This window comes from Daphnia pulicaria, chromosome 1 (assembly GCF_021234035.1).
Source record: "Daphnia pulicaria isolate SC F1-1A chromosome 1, SC_F0-13Bv2, whole genome shotgun sequence".
Classification (NCBI taxonomy): Eukaryota; Metazoa; Arthropoda; class Branchiopoda; order Diplostraca; family Daphniidae; genus Daphnia; species Daphnia pulicaria.
In genome coordinates this window covers 29,228,242-29,247,008 of record NC_060913.1, presented here as the reverse complement: position 1 = coordinate 29,247,008, position 18,767 = coordinate 29,228,242, and positions in this window count along the sequence as shown.

The following is an 18,767-nucleotide window of genomic DNA, read 5'->3' as shown; positions in this document are numbered from 1 at the left end:
GCACTGGCGTGCTTTGGCGTGCTCTGCTATGCAGAACTCAAGTGCTTGACAATAGAAATCCACTACCCGACAATAGAACTCAAATAACTTGAATAATGTTTTTTAATTCAAGTGCATTGATGTGCGTTTTTCTAAAACTTTTTGTTCATGATTTGCTTTATAAATTTATTGATTCAATAGACTTAAAATGGTGTATTGGACATTTATTTACACATCCTGTAATTAACAAATGGTTTTAACAAGTGAAAAAAATATTATAGCAACTTCAAGTGCTGAGCTGTTCTCTGCTGTGCTCTACCGTGCTCTGGCGTGCTCTGGCGTGCACTGGCGTGCACTGGCGTGCTCTGGCGTGCACTGGCGTGCTCTGGCGTGCACTGGCGGGCTCTGCTATGCAGAAATCAAGTGCTTGACAATGGAAATCCACTACCCGACAATAGAACTCAAATAACTTGAATAATTTTTAAAAATTCAAGTGCTGTGATGTGCGTTTTTCTTAAACTTTGTGTTCATGATTTGCTCTATAAATTTATTGATTCAATAGACTTGAAATGGTGTATTGGACATTGATTTACACATCCTGTAATTAAAAAATGGTTTTAACATGTGAACAAAATATTATAGCAACTTCAAGTGCTGAGCTGTTCTCTGCTGTGCTCTACCGTGCTCTGGCGTGCACTGGCGTGCACTGGCGTGCTCTGGCGTGCTCTGGCGTGCATTGACGTGCTCTGGCGTGCTCTACCGTGCTCTGGCGTGCACTGGCGTGCTCTGGCGTGCACTGGCGTGCTCTGGCGTGCACTAACGTGCTCTGGCGTGCATTGACGTGCTCTGGCGTGCACTGGCGTGCTCTGGTGTGAATTGGCGTGCTCTTGCGTGCACTGGCGTGCTCTGGCGTGCACTGGCTTGCTCTGGCGTGCACTGGCGTGCTCTTGGGTGAATTGGCGTGCTCTGGTGTGAATTGGCGTGCTCTGGTGTGAATTGGCGTGCTCTGGAGTGCACTGGCGTGCTCTGGCGTGCATTGACGTGCTCTGGCGTGCACTGGCGTGCTCTGGCGTGAACTGGCGTGCTCTGGCGTGAACTGGGGTGCTCTGGTGTGAATTGGAGTGCTCTGGCGTGCACTGGCGTGCTCTGGCGTGCACTGGCGTGCTCTGGCGTGCATTGACGTGCTCTGGCGTGCATTGAAGTGCTCTGGCGTGCACTGGCGTGCTCTGGTGTGAATTGGCGTGCTCTGGTGTGAATTGGCGTGCTCTGGAGTGCACTGGCGTGCTCTGGCGTGCATTGACGTGCTCTGGCGTGCACTGGCGTGCTCTGGCGTGAACTGGCGTGCTCTGGCGTGAACTGGGGTGCTCTGGTGTGAATTGGAGTGCTCTGGCGTGCAATGGCGTGCTCTGGCGTGCACTGGCGTGCTCTGGCGTGCATTGACGTGCTCTGGCGTGCACTGGCAATCTTTTGCGTGCACTGTCGTGCTCTGGCGTGCATTGACGTTCTCTGGCGTGAATTTACGTGCTCTGGCGTGCACTGGCGTGCTCTGGCGTGCACTGGAGTGCTCTAGCGTGCACTGGCGTGCTCTGGCGTGCAATGGCGTGCTCTGTCGTGCACTGGCGTGCTATGGCGTGCACTGGCAATCTTTTGCGTGCACTGTCGTGCTCTGGCGTGCATTGACGTGCTCTGGCGTGCACTGGCGTGCTCTGGCGTGAACTGGCGTGCACTGGCTTGCACTGGCGTGCTCTGGTGTGAATTCGAGTGCTCGGGCGTGCACTGGCGTGCTCTGGCGTGCTCTGGTTTGAATTGGCGTACTCTGGCGTGCACTGGCGTGCTCTGGCATGCACTGGCGTGCTTTTGCGTGCACTGGCGTGCTCTGGTGTGCATTGACGTGCTCTGGCGTGCACTGGCTTATTCTGGCGTGCATTGACGTGCTCTGGCGTGCACTGGCGTGCTCTGGCGTGCACTGGGGTGCTCTGGCGTGCACTGGCGTGCCCGCTTGCTCTAGCGTGCACTGTCGTGCTCTTGGGTGAATTGGCGTGCTCTGGCGTGCACTGGCGTGCTCATGCGTGCATTGAAACACTCTGGCGTGCACTGGCGTGCTCTGGCGTGCACTGGCGTGCTCTGGGGTGAATTGGCGTGCTCTTGCGTGCACTGGCGTGCACTGGCGTGCTCTGGCGTGCACTGGCATGCTCTGGAGTGCACTGCGTGCTCTGGCGTGCACTGGCGTGCTCTGGCGTGCTCTGCTATGCAGAACTCAAGTTCTTGACAATAGAAATCCACTACCCGACAATAGAACTCAAATAACTTGAATAATTTTTAAAAATTCAAGTGCTGTGATGTGCGTTTTTCTAAAACTTTTTGTTCATAATTTGCTCTATAAATTTATTGATTCAATAGACTTGAAATGGTGTATTGGACATTGATTTACACATCCTGTAATTAAAAAATGGTTTTAACAAGTGAGAAAAATATTATAGCAACTTCAAGTGCTGAGCTGTTCTCTGCTGTGCACTACCGTGCTCTGGCGTGCACTGGCGTGCTCTGGCGTACTCTGGCGTGCATTGACGTGCTCTGGCATGCACTGGCGTGCTCTGGCGTGCATTGACGTGCTCTGGCGTGCACTGGCGTGCTGTGGTGTAAATTGGCGTGCTCTGGCGTGCATTGACGTGCTCTGGCGTGCACTGGCGTGCTGTGGTGTAAATTGGCGTGCTCTGGTGTGAATTGGCGTGCTCTGGCGTGTACTGGCGTGCTCTGGAGTGCACTGGCGTGCTCTGGCGTGCATTGACGTGCTCTGGCGTGCACTGGCGTGCTCTGGCGTGAACTGGCGTGCACTGGCGTGCTCTGGCGTGCTTTGGCGTGCTCTGGCGTGCTCTGGTTTGAATTGGCGTACTCTGGCGTGCACTGGCGTGCTCTGGCATGCACTGGCGTGCTCTGGTGTGCATTGAAGTGCTCTGGCGTGCACTGGCTTACTCTGGCGTGCATTGACGTGCTCTGGCGTGCACTGGCGTGCTCTGGCGTGCACTGGCGTGCTCTGGCGTGCACTGGCGTGCTCTGGCGTGCACTGGCGTACTCTGGCGTGCTCTGGCGTGCACTGGCGTGCTCTGGCGTGCATTGAAGTGCTCTGGCGTGCACTGGCGTGCACTGGTGTGAATTGGCGTGCTCTGGTGTGAATTGGCGTGCTCTGGAGTGCACTGGCGTGCTCTGGCGTGCACTGGCGTGCTCTGGCGTGCATTGAAGTGCTCTGGCGTGCACTGGCTTACTCTGGCGTGCATTGACGTGCTCTGGCGTGCATTGGCGTGCTCTGGCGTGCACTGGCGTGCTCTGGCGTGCACTGGCGTACTCTGGCGTGCTCTGGCGTGCACTGGCGTGCTCTGGCGTGCATTGAAGTGCTCTGGCGTGCACTGGCGTGCACTGGTGTGAATTGGCGTGCTCTGGTGTGAATTGGCGTGCTCTGGAGTGCACTGGCGTGCTCTGGCGTGCACTGGCGTGCTCTGGCGTGCATTGAAGTGCTCTGGCGTGCATTGACGTGCTCTGGCGTGCATTGACGTGCTCTGGCGTGCACTGGCGTGCTCTGGCGTGCACTGGCGTGCTCTGGTGTGCATTGAAGTGCTCTGGCGTGCACTGGCTTACTCTGGCGTGCATTGACGTGCTCTGGCGTGCACTGGCGTGCTCTGGCGTGCACTGGCGTGCTCTGGCGTGCACTGGCGTGCTCTGGCGTGCACTGGCGTACTCTGGCGTGCTCTGGCGTGCACTGGCGTGCTCTGGCGTGCATTGAAGTGCTCTGGCGTGCACTGGCGTGCACTGGTGTGAATTGGCGTGCTCTGGTGTGAATTGGCGTGCTCTGGAGTGCACTGGCGTGCTCTGGCGTGCACTGGCGTGCTCTGGCGTGCATTGAAGTGCTCTGGCGTGCATTGACGTGCTCTGGCGTGCATTGACGTGCTCTGGCGTGCACTTGCGTTCTTTTGCGTACACTGTCGTGCTCTGGCGTGCATTGACGTGCTCTGGCGTGCACTGGCTTGCTATGGCGTGCATTGACGTGCTCTGGCGTGCACTGGCGTGCACTGGCGTGCTCTGGCGTGCACTGGAGTGCTCTGGCGTGCACTGGCGTGCTATGGCGTGCACTGGCGTGCTCTGGGGTGCATTGAAGTGCTCTGGCGTGCACTGGCGTGCTCTGGTGTGAATTGGCGTGCTCTGGTGTGAATTGGCGTGCTCTGGAGTGCACTGGCGTGCTCTGGCGTGCAATGGCGTGCATTGACGTGCTCTGGCGTGCACTGGCGTTCTCTGGCGTGCAATGGCGTGCTCTGGCGTGCATTGAAGTGCTCTGGCGTGCACTGGCGTGCTCTGGTGTGAATTGGCGTGCTCTGGTGTGAATTGGCGTGCTCTGGAGTGCACTGGCGTGCTCTGGCGTGCTCTGGCGTGCATTGACGTGCTCTGGCGTGCTCTGGCGTGCACTGGCGTGCTCTGGCGTGCACTGGCGTGCTCTGGCGTGCACTGGCGTGCTCTGGCGTGCACTGGCGTGCACTGGCGTGCTCTGGCGTGCACTGGCCTGCTCTGGCGTGCACTGGCGTGCTCTGGGGTGCACTGGCGTGCTCTGGTGTGCACTGGCGTGCTCTGACGTGCACTGGCGTGCTCTGGCGTGCACTAGCGTGCTCTGGCGTGAACTGGCGTTCTCTGGCGTGCACTGGTATGCTCTGGCGTGCTCTGGCTTGCTCTGGCGTGCTCTGGCGTGCTCTGCTATGAAAAACTCAAGTGCTTGACAATAGAAATCCACTACCCGACAATAGAACTCAAATAACTTGAATAATTTTTAATAATTCAAGTGCTGTGATGTGCGTTTTTCTAAAACTTTTTGTTCATGATTTGCTCTATAAATTTATTGATTCAATAGACTTGAAATGGTGTATTGGACATTGATTTATACATCCTGTAATTAAAAAATGGTTTTAACAAGTGAAAAAAATATTATAGCAACTTCAAGTGCTGAGCTGTTCTCTGCTGTGCTCTACCGTGCTCTGGCGTGCTCTGGCGTGCACTGGCGTGCACTGGCGTGCACTGGCGTGCATTGACATGCTCTGGCGTGCACTGACGTGCTCTGACGTGCATTGACGTGCTCTGGCGTGCACTGGCATGCTCTGGTTTGAATTGGTATGGTCTGGTGTGAATTGGCGGGCTCTGGCGTGTACTGGCGTGCTCTGGAGTGCACTGGCGTGCTTTTGCGTGCACTGGCGTGCTCTGGCGTGCATTGAAGTGCTCTGGCGTGCATTGACGTGCTCTGGCGTGCATTGACGTGCTCTGGCGTGCACTTGCGTTCTTTTGCGTGCACTGTCGTGCTCTGGCGTGCATTGACGTGCTCTGGCGTGCACTGGCGTGCTCTGGTGTGAATTGGCGTGCTCTGGTGTGAATTGGCGTGCTCTGGAGTGCACTGGCGTGCTCTGGCGTGCTCTGGCGTGCATTGACGTGCTCTGGCGTGCACTGGCGTTCTCTGGCGTGCAATGGCGTGCTCTGGCGTGCATTGAAGTGCTCTGGCGTGCACTGGCGTGCTCTGGTGTGAATTGGCGTGCTCTGGTGTGAATTGGCGTGCTCTGGAGTGCACTGGCGTGCTCTGGCGTGCATTGACGTGCTCTGGCGTGCACTGGCGTGCTCTGGCGTGAACTGGCGTGCTCTGGCGTGAACTGGGGTGCTCTGGTGTGAATTGGAGTGCTCTGGCGTGCACTGGCGTGCTCTGGCGTGCACTGGCGTGCTCTGGCGTGCATTGACGTGCTCTGGCGTGCATTGAAGTGCTCTGGCGTGCACTGGCGTGCTCTGGTGTGAATTGGCGTGCTCTGGTGTGAATTGGCGTGCTCTGGAGTGCACTGGCGTGCTCTGGCGTGCATTGACGTGCTTTGGCGTGCACTGGCGTGCTCTGGCGTGAACTGGCGTGCTCTGGCGTGAACTGGGGTGCTCTGGTGTGAATTGGAGTGCTCTGGCGTGCACTGGCGTGCTCTGGCGTGCACTGGCGTGCTCTGTAGTGCATTGACGTGCTCTGGCGTGCACTGGCAATCTTTTGCGTGCACTGTCGTGCTCTGGCGTGCATTGACGTTCTCTGGCGTGAATTTACGTGCTCTGGCGTGCACTGGCGTGCTCTGGCGTGCACTGGAGTGCTCTAGCGTGCACTGGCGTGCTCTGGCGTGCAATGGCGTGCTCTGTCGTGCACTGGCGTGCTATGGCGTGCACTGGCAATCTTTTGCGTGCACTGTCGTGCTCTGGCGTGCATTGTCGTGCTCTGGCGTTCACTGGCGTGCTCTGGCGTGAACTGGCGTGCACTGGCGTGCACTGGCGTGCTCTGGTGTGAATTCGAGTACTCGGGCGTGCACTGGCGTGCTCTGGCGTGCTCTGGTTTGAATTGGCGTACTCTGGCGTGCACTGGCGTGCTCTGGCATGCACTGGCGTGCTTTTGCGTGCACTGGCGTGCTCTGGTGTGCATTGACGTGCTCTGGCGTGCACTGGCTTGCTCTGGCGTGCATTGACGTGCTCTGGCGTGCACTGGCGTGCTCTGGCGTGCACTGGCGTGCCCGCTTGCTCTAGCGTGCACTGTCGTGCTCTTGGGTGAATTGGCGTGCTCTGGCGTGCACTGGCGTGCTCATGCGTGCATTGAAACACTCTGGCGTGCACTGGCGTGCTCTGGCGTGCACTGGCGTGCTCTGGGGTGAATTGGCGTGCACTGGCGTGCTCTGGCGTGCACTGGCATGCTCTGGAGTGCACTGGCGTGCTCTGGCGTGCATTGACGTGTTCATGCGTGCACTGGTTCTTGACAATAGAAATCCACTACCCGACAATAGAACTCAAATAACTTGAATAATTTTTAAAAATTCAAGTGCTGTGATGTGCGTTTTTCTAAAACTTTTTGTTCATAATTTGCTCTATAAATTTATTGATTCAATAGACTTGAAATGGTGTATTGGACATTGATTTACACATCCTGTAATTAAAAAATGGTTTTAACAAGTGAGAAAAATATTATAGCAACTTCAAGTGCTGAGCTGTTCTCTGCTGTGCACTACCGTGCTCTGGCGTGCACTGGCGTGCTCTGGCGTACTCTGGCGTGCATTGACGTGCTCTGGCATGCACTGGCGTGCTCTGGCGTGCATTGACGTGCTCTGGCGTGCACTGGCGTGCTGTGGTGTAAATTGGCGTGCTCTGGTGTGAATTGGCGTGCTCTGGCGTGTACTGGCGTGCTCTGGAGTGCACTGGCGTGCTCTGGCGTGCATTGACGTGCTCTGGCGTGCACTGGCGTGCTCTGGCGTGAACTGGCGTGCACTGGCGTGCTCTGGTGTGAATTGGAGTGCTCTGGCGTGCTTTGGCGTGCTCTGGCGTGCTCTGGTTTGAATTGGCGTACTCTGGCGTGCACTGGCGTGCTCTGGCATGCACTGGCGTGCTCTGGTGTGCATTGAAGTGCTCTGGCGTGCACTGGCTTACTCTGGCGTGCATTGACGTGCTCTGGCGTGCACTGGCGTGCTCTGGCGTGCACTGGCGTGCTCTGGCGTGCACTGGCGTGCTCTGGCGTGCACTGGCGTGCTCTGGCGTGCACTGGCGTGCTCTGGCGTGCACTGGCGTACTCTGGCGTGCTCTGGCGTGCACTGGCGTGCTCTGGCGTGCATTGACGTGTTCATGCGTGCACTGGCGTGCTCTGGCGTGCACTGGCGTGCTCTGGCGTGCACTGGCGTGCTCTTGCGTGCACTGGCGTGCTCTGGCGTGCATTGAAGTGCTCTGGCGTGCACTGGCCTGCTCTGGTGTGAATTGGCGTGCTCTGGTGTGACTTGGCGTGCTCTGGAGTGCACTTGCGTGCTCTGGCGTGCATTGACGTGCTCTGGCGTGCACTGCCGTGCTCTGGCGTGAACTGGCACACTCTGGCGTGAACTGGCGTGCTCTGGTGTGAATTGGAGTGCTCTGGCGTGCACTGGCGTGCTCTGGCGTGCATTGACGTGCTCTGGCGTGCTTTGACGTGCTCTGGCGTGCACTGGCGTTCTTTTGCGTGCACTGTCGTGCTCTGGCGTGCATTCACGTGCTCTGGCGTGAATTTACGTGCTCTGGCGTGCACTGGCGTGCTCTGGCGTGCACTGGATTGCTCTAGCGTGCACTGGCGTGCTCTGGCGTGCACTGGCGTGCACTGGCGTGCTCTGGCGTACTCTGGCGTGCATTGACGTGCTCTGGCATGCACTGGCGTGCTCTGGCGTGCATTGACGTGCTCTGGCGTGCACTGGCGTGCTGTGGTGTAAATTGGCGTGCTCTGGTGTGAATTGGCGTGCTCTGGCGTGTACTGGCGTGCTCTGGAGTGCACTGGCGTGCTCTGGCGTGCATTGACGTGCTCTGGCGTGCACTGGCGTGCTCTGGCGTGAACTGGCGTGCACTGGCGTGCTCTGGTGTGAATTGGAGTGCTCTGGCGTGCTTTGGCGTGCTCTGGCGTGCTCTGGTTTGAATTGGCGTACTCTGGCGTGCACTGGCGTGCTCTGGCATGCACTGGCGTGCTCTGGTGTGCATTGAAGTGCTCTGGCGTGCACTGGCTTACTCTGGCGTGCATTGACGTGCTCTGGCGTGCACTGGCGTGCTCTGGCGTGCACTGGCGTGCTCTGGCGTGCACTGGCGTGCTCTGGCGTGCACTGGCGTACTCTGGCGTGCTCTGGCGTGCACTGGCGTGCTCTGGCGTGCATTGACGTGTTCATGCGTGCACTGGCGTGCTCTGGCGTGCACTGGCGTGCTCTGGCGTGCACTGGCGTGCTCTTGCGTGCACTGGCGTGCTCTGGCGTGCATTGAAGTGCTCTGGCGTGCACTGGCCTGCTCTGGTGTGAATTGGCGTGCTCCGGTGTGACTTGGCGTGCTCTGGAGTGCACTTGCGTGCTCTGGCGTGCATTGACGTGCTCTGGCGTGCACTGCCGTGCTCTGGCGTGAACTGGCACACTCTGGTTTGAACTGGCGTGCTCTGGTGTGAATTGGAGTACTCTGGCGTGCACTGGCGTGCTCTGGCGTGCACTGGCGTGCTCTGGCGTGCATTGACGTGCTCTGGCGTGCTTTGACGTGCTCTGGCGTGCACTGGCGTTCTTTTGCGTGCACTGTCGTGCTCTGGCGTGCATTCACGTGCTCTGGCGTGAATTTACGTGCTCTGGCGTGCACTGGCGTGCTCTGGCGTGCACTGGATTGCTCTAGCGTGCACTGGCGTGCTCTGGCGTGCACTGGCGTGCACTAGCGTGCTCTGGCGTGCACTGGCGTGCTCTGGCGTGCACTGGCGTGCTCTGGCGTAAACTGGCGTGCTCTGGCGTGCTCTTCTATGCAGAACTCAATTGCTTGACAATAGAAATCCACTACCCGACAATAGAACTCAAATAACTTGAATAATTTTTATAAATTCAAGTGCTGTGATGTGCGTTTTTCTTAAACTTTTTGTTCATGATTTGCTCTATAAATTTATTGATTCAATAGACTTGAAATGGTGTATTGGACATTGAATTACACATCCTGTAATTAAAATATGGTTTTAACAAGTGAAAAAATATTATAGCAACTTCAAGTTCTGAGCTGTTCTCTGCTGTGCTCTACCGTGCTCTGGCGTACTCTGGCGTGCATTGACGTGCTCTGGCGTGCACTGGCGTGCTCTGGCGTGCATTGACGTGCTCTGGCGTGCACTGGCGTGCTCTGGTGTGAATTGGCGTGCTCTGGTGTGAATTGGCGTGCTCTGGCGTGTACTGGCGTGCTCTGGAGTGCACTGGCGTGCTCTGGCGGGCATTGACGTGCTCTGGCGTGCACTGGCGTGCTCTGGCGTGAACTGGCGTGCACTGGCAAGCTCTGGTGTGAATTGGAGTGCTCTGGCGTGCACTGGCGTGCTCTGGCGTGCTCTGGTTTGAATTGGCGTACTCTGGCGTGCACGGGCGTGCTCTGGCATGCACTGGCGTGCTTTTGCGTGCACTGACGTTCTCTGGCGTGCACTGGCTTGCTCTGGCGTGCATTGACGTGCTCTGGCGTGCACTGGCGTGCTCTGGCGTGCACTGGCGTGCTCTGGCGTGCACTGGCGTGCTCTGGCGTGCATTGACGTGCTCTGGCGTGCATTGACGTGCTCTGGCGTGCACTGGCGTTCTTTTGAGTGCACTGTCGTGCTCTGGCGTGCATTGACGTGCACTGGCGTGCTCTTCTATGCAGAACTCAAGTCCTTGACAATAGAAATCCACTACCCGACAATCGAACTCAAATAACTTGAATAATTTTTAAAAATTCAAGTGCTGTGACGTGCGTTTTTCTAAAACTTTTTGTTCATGATTTTCTCTATAAATTTATTGATTCAAAAGACTTGAAATGGTGTATTGGACATTGATTTACACATCCTGTAATTAAAAAATGGTTTTAACAAGTGAAAAAATATTATAGCAACTTCAAGTGCTGAGCTGTTCTCTGCTGTGCTCTACCGTGCTCTGGCGTACACTGGCATGCTCTGGCGTGCTCTGGCGTGCTCTGGCGTGCACTGGCGTGCTCTGGCGTGCATTGACGTGCTCTGGCGTGCACTGGCTTGCTCTGGCGTGAATTTACGTGCTCTGGCGTGCACTGTTGTGCACTGGCGTGCTATGGCGTGCACTGGCATTCTTTTGCGTGCACTGTCGTGCTCTGGCGTGCATTGACGTAATCTGGCGTGCACTGGCTTGCTCTGGCGTGCATTGAGGTGTTCTGGCGTGCACTGGCGTGCTCTGGCGTGCACTGGAGTTCTCTGGCGTGCACTGGCGTGCTCTGGCGTGCACTGTCGTGCACTGGCGTGCTATGGCGTGCACTGGCGTGCTCTGGCGTGCTCTTCTATGCAGAACTCAATTGCTTGACAATAGAAATCCACTACCCGACAATAGAACTCAAATAACTTGAATAATTTTTATAAATTCAAGTGCTGTGATGTGCGTTTTTCTTAAACTTTTTGTTCATGATTTGCTCTATAAATTTATTGATTCAATAGACTTGAAATGGTGTATTGGACATTGAATTACACATCCTGTAATTAAAATATGGTTTTAACAAGTGAAAAAATATTATAGCAACTTCAAGTTCTGAGCTGTTGTCTGCTGTGCTCTACCGTGCTCTGGCGTACTCTGGCGTGCATTGACGTGCTCTGGCGTGCACTGGCGTGCTCTGGCGTGCATTGACGTGCTCTGGCGTGCACTGGCGTGCTCTGGTGTGAATTGGCGTGCTCTGGTGTGAATTGGCGTGCTCTGGCGTGTACTGGCGTGCTCTGGAGTGCACTGGCGTGCTCTGGCGGGCATTGACGTGCTCTGGCGTGCACTGGCGTGCTCTGGCGTGAACTGGCGTGCACTGGCAAGCTCTGGTGTGAATTGGAGTGCTCTGGCGTGCACTGGCGTGCTCTGGCGTGCTCTGGTTTGAATTGGCGTACTCTGGCGTGCACGGGCGTGCTCTGGCATGCACTGGCGTGCTTTTGCGTGCACTGACGTTCTCTGGCGTGCACTGGCTTGCTCTGGCGTGCATTGACGTGCTCTGGCGTGCACTGGCGTGCTCTGGCGTGCACTGGCGTGCTCTGGCGTGCACTGGCGTGCTCTGGCGTGCATTGACGTGCTCTGGCGTGCATTGACGTGCTCTGGCGTGCACTGGCGTTCTTTTGAGTGCACTGTCGTGCTCTGGCGTGCATTGACGTGCACTGGCGTGCTCTTCTATGCAGAACTCAAGTCCTTGACAATAGAAATCCACTACCCGACAATCGAACTCAAATAACTTGAATAATTTTTAAAAATTCAAGTGCTGTGACGTGCGTTTTTCTAAAACTTTTTGTTCATGATTTGCTCTATAAATTTATTGATTCAAAAGACTTGAAATGGTGTATTGGACATTGATTTACACATCCTGTAATTAAAAAATGGTTTTAACAAGTGAAAAAATATTATAGCAACTTCAAGTGCTGAGCTGTTCTCTGCTGTGCTCTACCGTGCTCTGGCGTACACTGGCATGCTCTGGCGTGCTCTGGCGTGCTCTGGCGTGCACTGGCGTGCTCTGGCGTGCATTGACGTGCTCTGGCGTGCACTGGCTTGCTCTGGCGTGAATTTACGTGCTCTGGCGTGCACTGTTGTGCACTGGCGTGCTATGGCGTGCACTGGCATTCTTTTGCGTGCACTGTCGTGCTCTGGCGTGCATTGACGTAATCTGGCGTGCACTGGCTTGCTCTGGCGTGCATTGAGGTGTTCTGGCGTGCACTGGCGTGCTCTGGCGTGCACTGGAGTTCTCTGGCGTGCACTGGCGTGCTCTGGCGTGCACTGTCGTGCACTGGCGTGCTATGGCGTGCACTGGCGTGCTCTGGCGTGCTCTTCTATGCAGAACTCAAGTGCTTGACAATAGAAATCCACTACCCGACAATAGAACTCAAATAACTTGAATAATTTTTAAAAATTCAAGTGCTGTGATGTGCGTTTTTCTAAAACTTTTTGTTCATGATTTGCTCTATAAATTTATTGATTCAATAGACTTGAAATGGTGTATTGGACATTGATTTACACATCCTGTAATTAAAAAATGGTTTTAACAAGTGAAAAAATATTATAGCAACTTCAAGTGCTGAGCTGTTCTCTGCTGTGCTCTACCGTGCTCTGGCGTGCACTGGCGTGCTCTGGCGTGCACTGGCGTGCTCTGGCGTGCTCTGGCGTGCATTGACGTGCTCTGGCTTGCACTGGCGTGCTCTGGCGTGCACTGGCGTGCTCTGGCGTGCATTGAAGTGCTCTGGCGTGCACTGGCGTATCTGGTGTGAATTGGCGTGCTCTGGTGTGAGTTGGCGTGCTCTGGCGTGCATTGACGTGCTCTGGCGTGCACTGGCGTGCTCTGGCATGAACTGGCGTGCTCTGGCGTGAACTGGCGTGCTCTGGTGTGAATTGGAGTGCTCTGGCGTGCACTGGCATGCTCTGGCGTGCACCGGCGTGCTCTGGCGTGCACTGGCGTGCTCTGTCGTGCATTGACGTGCTCTGGCGTGCATTGACGTGCTCTGGCTTGCACTGGCGTTCTTTTGCGTGCACTGTCGTGCTCTGGCGTGCATTGACGTGCTCTGGCGTGCACTGGCTTGCTCTGGCGTGAATTGACGTGCTCTGAAGTGTATCGGCGTCTAATGGCGTGCACTGGAGTGCTCTGGCGTGGCGTGCTCTGGCGTGCACTGGCGTGCTATGGCGTGCACTGGCGTTCTTTTGCGTGCACTGTCGTGCTCTGGCGTGCATTGACGTGCTCTAGCGTGCACTGGCTTGCTCTGGCGTGCATTGACGTGCTCTGGCGTGCACTGGCGTGCTCTGGCGTGCACTGGAGTGCTCTGGCGTGCACTGTCGTGCACTGGCGTGCACTGGCGTGCACTGGCGTTCTTTTGCGTGCACTGTCGTGCTCTGGCGTGCATTGACGTGGTCTGGCGTGCACTGGCTTGCTCTGGCGTGCATTGACGTGTTCATGCGTGCACTGGCGTGCACTGGCGTGCACTGGCGTGCTATGGCGTGCACTGGCGTGCACTGGCGTAAACTGGCGTGCTCTGGCGTGCTCTTCTATGCAGAACTCAAGTGCTTGACAATAGAAATCCACTACCCGACAATAGAACTCAAATAACTTGAATAATTTTTTAAAATTCAAGTGCTGTGATGTGTGTTTTTCTAAAACTTTTTGTTCATGATTTGCTCTATAAATTTATTGATTCAATAGACTTGAAATGGTGTATTGGACATTGATTTACACATCCTGTAATTAAAAAATGGTTTTAACAAGTGAAAAAATATTATAGCAACTTCAAGTGCTGAGCTGTTCTCTGCTGTGCTCTACCGTGCTCTGGCGTGCACTGGCGTGATCTGGCGTGTTCTGGCGTGCATTGACGTTCTCTGGCGTGCACTGGCGTGCTCTGGCGTGCACTGGCGTGCTCTGGCGTGCACTGGCGTGCTCTGGCGTGCACTGGCGTGCTCTGGCGTGCACTGGCGTGCTCTGGCGTGCACTGGCGTGCTCTGGCGTGCATTGAAGTGCTCTGGCGTGCACTGGCCTGCTCTGGTGTGAATTGGCGTGCTCTGGTGTGACTTGGCGTGCTCTGGAGTGCACTTGCGTGCTCTGGCGTGCATTGACGTGCTCTGGCGTGCACTGCCGTGCTCTGGCGTGAACTGGCACACTCTGGCGTGAACTGGCGTGCTCTGGTGTGAATTGGAGTGCTCTGGCGTGCACTGGCGTGCTCTGGCGTGCACTGGCGTGCTCTGGCATGCACTGGCGTGCTCTGGCGTGCATTGACGTGCTCTGGCGTGCTTTGACGTGCTCTGGCATGCACTGGCGTTCTTTTGCGTGCACTGTCGTGCTCTGGCGTGCATTCACGTGCTCTGGCGTGAATTTACGTGCTCTGGCGTGCACTGGCGTGCTCTGGCGTGCACTGGATTGCTCTAGCGTGCACTGGCGTGCTCTGGCGTGCACTGGCGTGCAACTGGCGTGCTCTGGCGTGCACTGGCGTGCTCTGGCGTGCACTGGCGTGCTCTGGCGTGCACTGGCGTGCTCTGGCGTGCTCTGGCGTGCACTGGCGTGCTCTGGCGTGCACTGACGTTCTTTTGCGTGCACTGTCGTGCTCTGGCGTGCATTGACGTGCTCTGGCGTGCACTGGCGTGCTCTGGCGTGCACTGGCGTGCTCTGGCGTAAACTGGCGTGCTCTGGCGTGCTCTTCTATGCAGAACTCAAGTGCTTGACAATAGAAATCCACTACCCGACAATAGAACTCAAATAACTTGAATAATTTTTATAAATTCAAGTGCTGTGATGTGCGTTTTTCTTAAACTTTTTGTTCATGATTTGCTCTATAAATTTATTGATTCAATAGACTTGAAATGGTGTATTGGACATTGAATTACACATCCTGTAATTAAAATATGGTTTTAACAAGTGAAAAAATATTATAGCAACTTCAAGTTCTGAGCTGTTCTCTGCTGTGCTCTACCGTGCTCTGGCGTACTCTGGCGTGCATTGACGTGCTCTGGCGTGCACTGGCGTGCTCTGGCGTGCATTGACGTGCTCTGGCGTGCACTGGCGTGCTCTGGTGTGAATTGGCGTGCTCTGGTGTGAATTGGCGTGCTCTGGCGTGTACTGGCGTGCTCTGGAGTGCACTGGCGTGCTCTGGCGGGCATTGACGTGCTCTGGCGTGCACTGGCGTGCTCTGGCGTGAACTGGCGTGCACTGGCATGCACTGGCGTGCTCTGGCGTGCATTGACGTGCTCTGGCGTGCTTTGACGTGCTCTGGCGTGCACTGGCGTTCTTTTGCGTGCACTGTCGTGCTCTGGCGTGCATTCACGTGCTCTGGCGTGAATTTACGTGCTCTGGCGTGCACTGGCGTGCTCTGGCGTGCACTGGATTGCTCTAGCGTGCACTGGCGTGCTCTGGCGTGCACTGGCGTGCACTGGCGTGCTCTGGCGTGCACTGGCGTGCTCTGGCGTGCACTGGCGTGCTCTGGCGTGCACTGGCGTGCTCTGGCGTGCACTGGCGTGCTCTGGCGTGCTCTGGCGTGCACTGGCGTGCTATGGCGTGCACTGACGTTCTTTTGCGTGCACTGTCGTGCTCTGGCGTGCATTGACGTGCTCTGGCGTGCACTGGCGTGCTCTGGCGTGCACTGGCGTGCTCTGGCGTAAACTGGCGTGCTCTGGCGTGCTCTTCTATGCAGAACTCAAGTGCTTGACAATAGAAATCCACTACCCGACAATAGAACTCAAATAACTTGAATAATTTTTATAAATTCAAGTGCTGTGATGTGCGTTTTTCTTAAACTTTTTGTTCATGATTTGCTCTATAAATTTATTGATTCAATAGACTTGAAATGGTGTATTGGACATTGAATTACACATCCTGTAATTAAAATATGGTTTTAACAAGTGAAAAAATATTATAGCAACTTCAAGTTCTGAGCTGTTCTCTGCTGTGCTCTACCGTGCTCTGGCGTACTCTGGCGTGCATTGACGTGCTCTGGCGTGCACTGGCGTGCTCTGGCGTGCATTGACGTGCTCTGGCGTGCACTGGCGTGCTCTGGTGTGAATTGGCGTGCTCTGGTGTGAATTGGCGTGCTCTGGCGTGTACTGGCGTGCTCTGGAGTGCACTGGCGTGCTCTGGCGGGCATTGACGTGCTCTGGCGTGCACTGGCGTGCTCTGGCGTGAACTGGCGTGCACTGGCGTGCACTGGCAAGCTCTGGTGTGAATTGGAGTGCTCTGGCGTGCACTGGCGTGCTCTGGCGTGCTCTGGTTTGAATTGGCGTACTCTGGCGTGCACGGGCGTGCTCTGGCATGCACTGGCGTGCTTTTGCGTGCACTGACGTTCTCTGGCGTGCACTGGCTTGCTCTGGCGTGCATTGACGTGCTCTGGCGTGCACTGGCGTGCTCTGGCGTGCACTGGCGTGCTCTGGCGTGCACTGGCGTGCTCTGGCGTGCACTGGCGTGCTCTGGCGTGCATTGACGTGCTCTGGCGTGCACTGGCGTTCTTTTGAGTGCACTGTCGTGCTCTGGCGTGCATTGACGTGCACTGGCATGCTCTTCTATGCAGAACTCAAGTCCTTGACAATAGAAATCCACTACCCGACAATCGAACTCAAATAACTTGAATAATTTTTAAAAATTCAAGTGCTGTGATGTGCGTTTTTCTAAAACTTTTTGTTCATGATTTGCTCTATAAATTTATTGATTCAAAAGACTTGAAATGGTGTATTGGACATTGATTTACACATCCTGTAATTAAAAAATGGTTTTAACAAGTGAAAAAATATTATAGCAACTTCAAGTGCTGAGCTGTTCTCTGCTGTGCTCTACCGTGCTCTGGCGTACACTGGCGTGCTCTGGCGTGCTCTGGAGTGCTCTGGCGTGCACTGGCGTGCTCTGGCGTGCATTGACGTGCTCTGGCGTGCACTGGCTTGCTCTGGCGTGAATTTACGTGCTCTGGCGTGCACTGGCGTAAACTGGCGTGCTATGGCGTGCACTGGCATTCTTTTGCGTGCACTGTCGTGCTCTGGCGTGCATTGACGTAATCTGGCGTGTACTGGCTTGCTCTGGCGTGCATTGACGTGTTCTGGCGTGCACTGGCGTGCTCTGGCGTGCACTGGAGTTCTCTGGCGTGCACTGGCGTGCTCTGGCGTGCACTGTCGTGCACTGGCGTGCTATGGCGTGCACTGGCGTGCTCTGGCGTGCTCTTCTATGCAGAACTCAAGTGCTTGACAATAGAAATCCACTACCCGACAATAGAACTCAAATAACTTGAATAATTTTTAAAAATTCAAGTGCTGTGATGTGCGTTTTTCTAAAACTTTTTGTTCATGATTTGCTCTATAAATTTATTGATTCAAAAGACTTGAAATGGTGTATTGGACATTGATTTACACATCCTGTAATTAAAAAATGGTTTTAACAAGTGAAAAAATATTATAGCAACTTCAAGTGCTGAGCTGTTCTCTGCTGTGCTCTACCGTGCTCTGGCGTACACTGGCGTGCTCTGGCGTGCTCTGGAGTGCTCTGGCGTGCACTGGCGTGCTCTGGCGTGCATTGACGTGCTCTGGCGTGCACTGGCTTGCTCTGGCGTGAATTTACGTGCTCTGGCGTGCACTGGCGTGCACTGGCGTGCTATGGCGTGCACTGGCATTCTTTTGCGTGCACTGTCGTGCTCTGGCGTGCATTGACGTAATCTGGCGTGTACTGGCTTGCTCTGGCGTGCATTGACGTGTTCTGGCGTGCACTGGCGTGCTCTGGCGTGCACTGGAGTTCTCTGGCGTGCACTGGCGTGCTCTGGCGTGCACTGTCGTGCACTGGCGTGCTATGGCGTGCACTGGCGTGCTCTGGCGTGCTCTTCTATGCAGAACTCAAGTGCTTGACAATAGAAATCCACTACCCGACAATAGAACTCAAATAACTTGAATAATTTTTAAAAATTCAAGTGCTGTGATGTGCGTTTTTCTAAAACTTTTTGTTCATGATTTGCTCTATAAATTTATTGATTCAATAGACTTGAAATGGTGTATTGGACATTGATTTACACATCCTGTAATTAAAAAATGGTTTTAACAAGTGAAAAAATATTATAGCAACTTCAAGTGCTGAGCTGTTCTCTGCTGTGCTCTACCGTGCTCTGGCGTACACTGGCGTGCTCTGGCGTGCTCTGGAGTGCTCTGGCGTGCACTGGCGTGCTCTGGCGTGCATTGACGTGCTCTGGCGTGCACTGGCTTGCTCTGGCGTGAATTTACGTGCTCTGGCGTGCACTGGCGTGCACTGGCGTGCTATGGCGTGCACTGGCATTCTTTTGCGTGCACTGTCGTGCTCTGGCGTGCATTGACGTAATCTGGCGTGTACTGGCTTGCTCTGGCGTGCATTGACGTGTTCTGGCGTGCACTGGCGTGCTCTGGCGTGCACTGGAGTTCTCTGGCGTGCACTGGCGTGCTCTGGCGTGCACTGTCGTGCACTGGCGTGCTATGGCGTGCACTGGCGTGCTCTGGCGTGCTCTTCTATGCAGAACTCAAGTGCTTGACAATAGAAATCCACTACCCGACAATAGAACTCAAATAACTTGAATAATTTTTAAAAATTCAAGTGCTGTGATGTGCGTTTTTCTAAAACTTTTTGTTCATGATTTGCTCTATAAATTTATTGATTCAATAGACTTGAAATGGTGTATTGGACATTGATTTACACATCCTGTAATTAAAAAATGGTTTTAACAAGTGAAAAAATATTATAGCAACTTCAAGTGCTGAGCTGTTCTCTGCTGTGCTCTACCGTGCTCTGGCGTGCACTGGCGTGCTCTGGCGTGCACTGGCGTGCTCTGG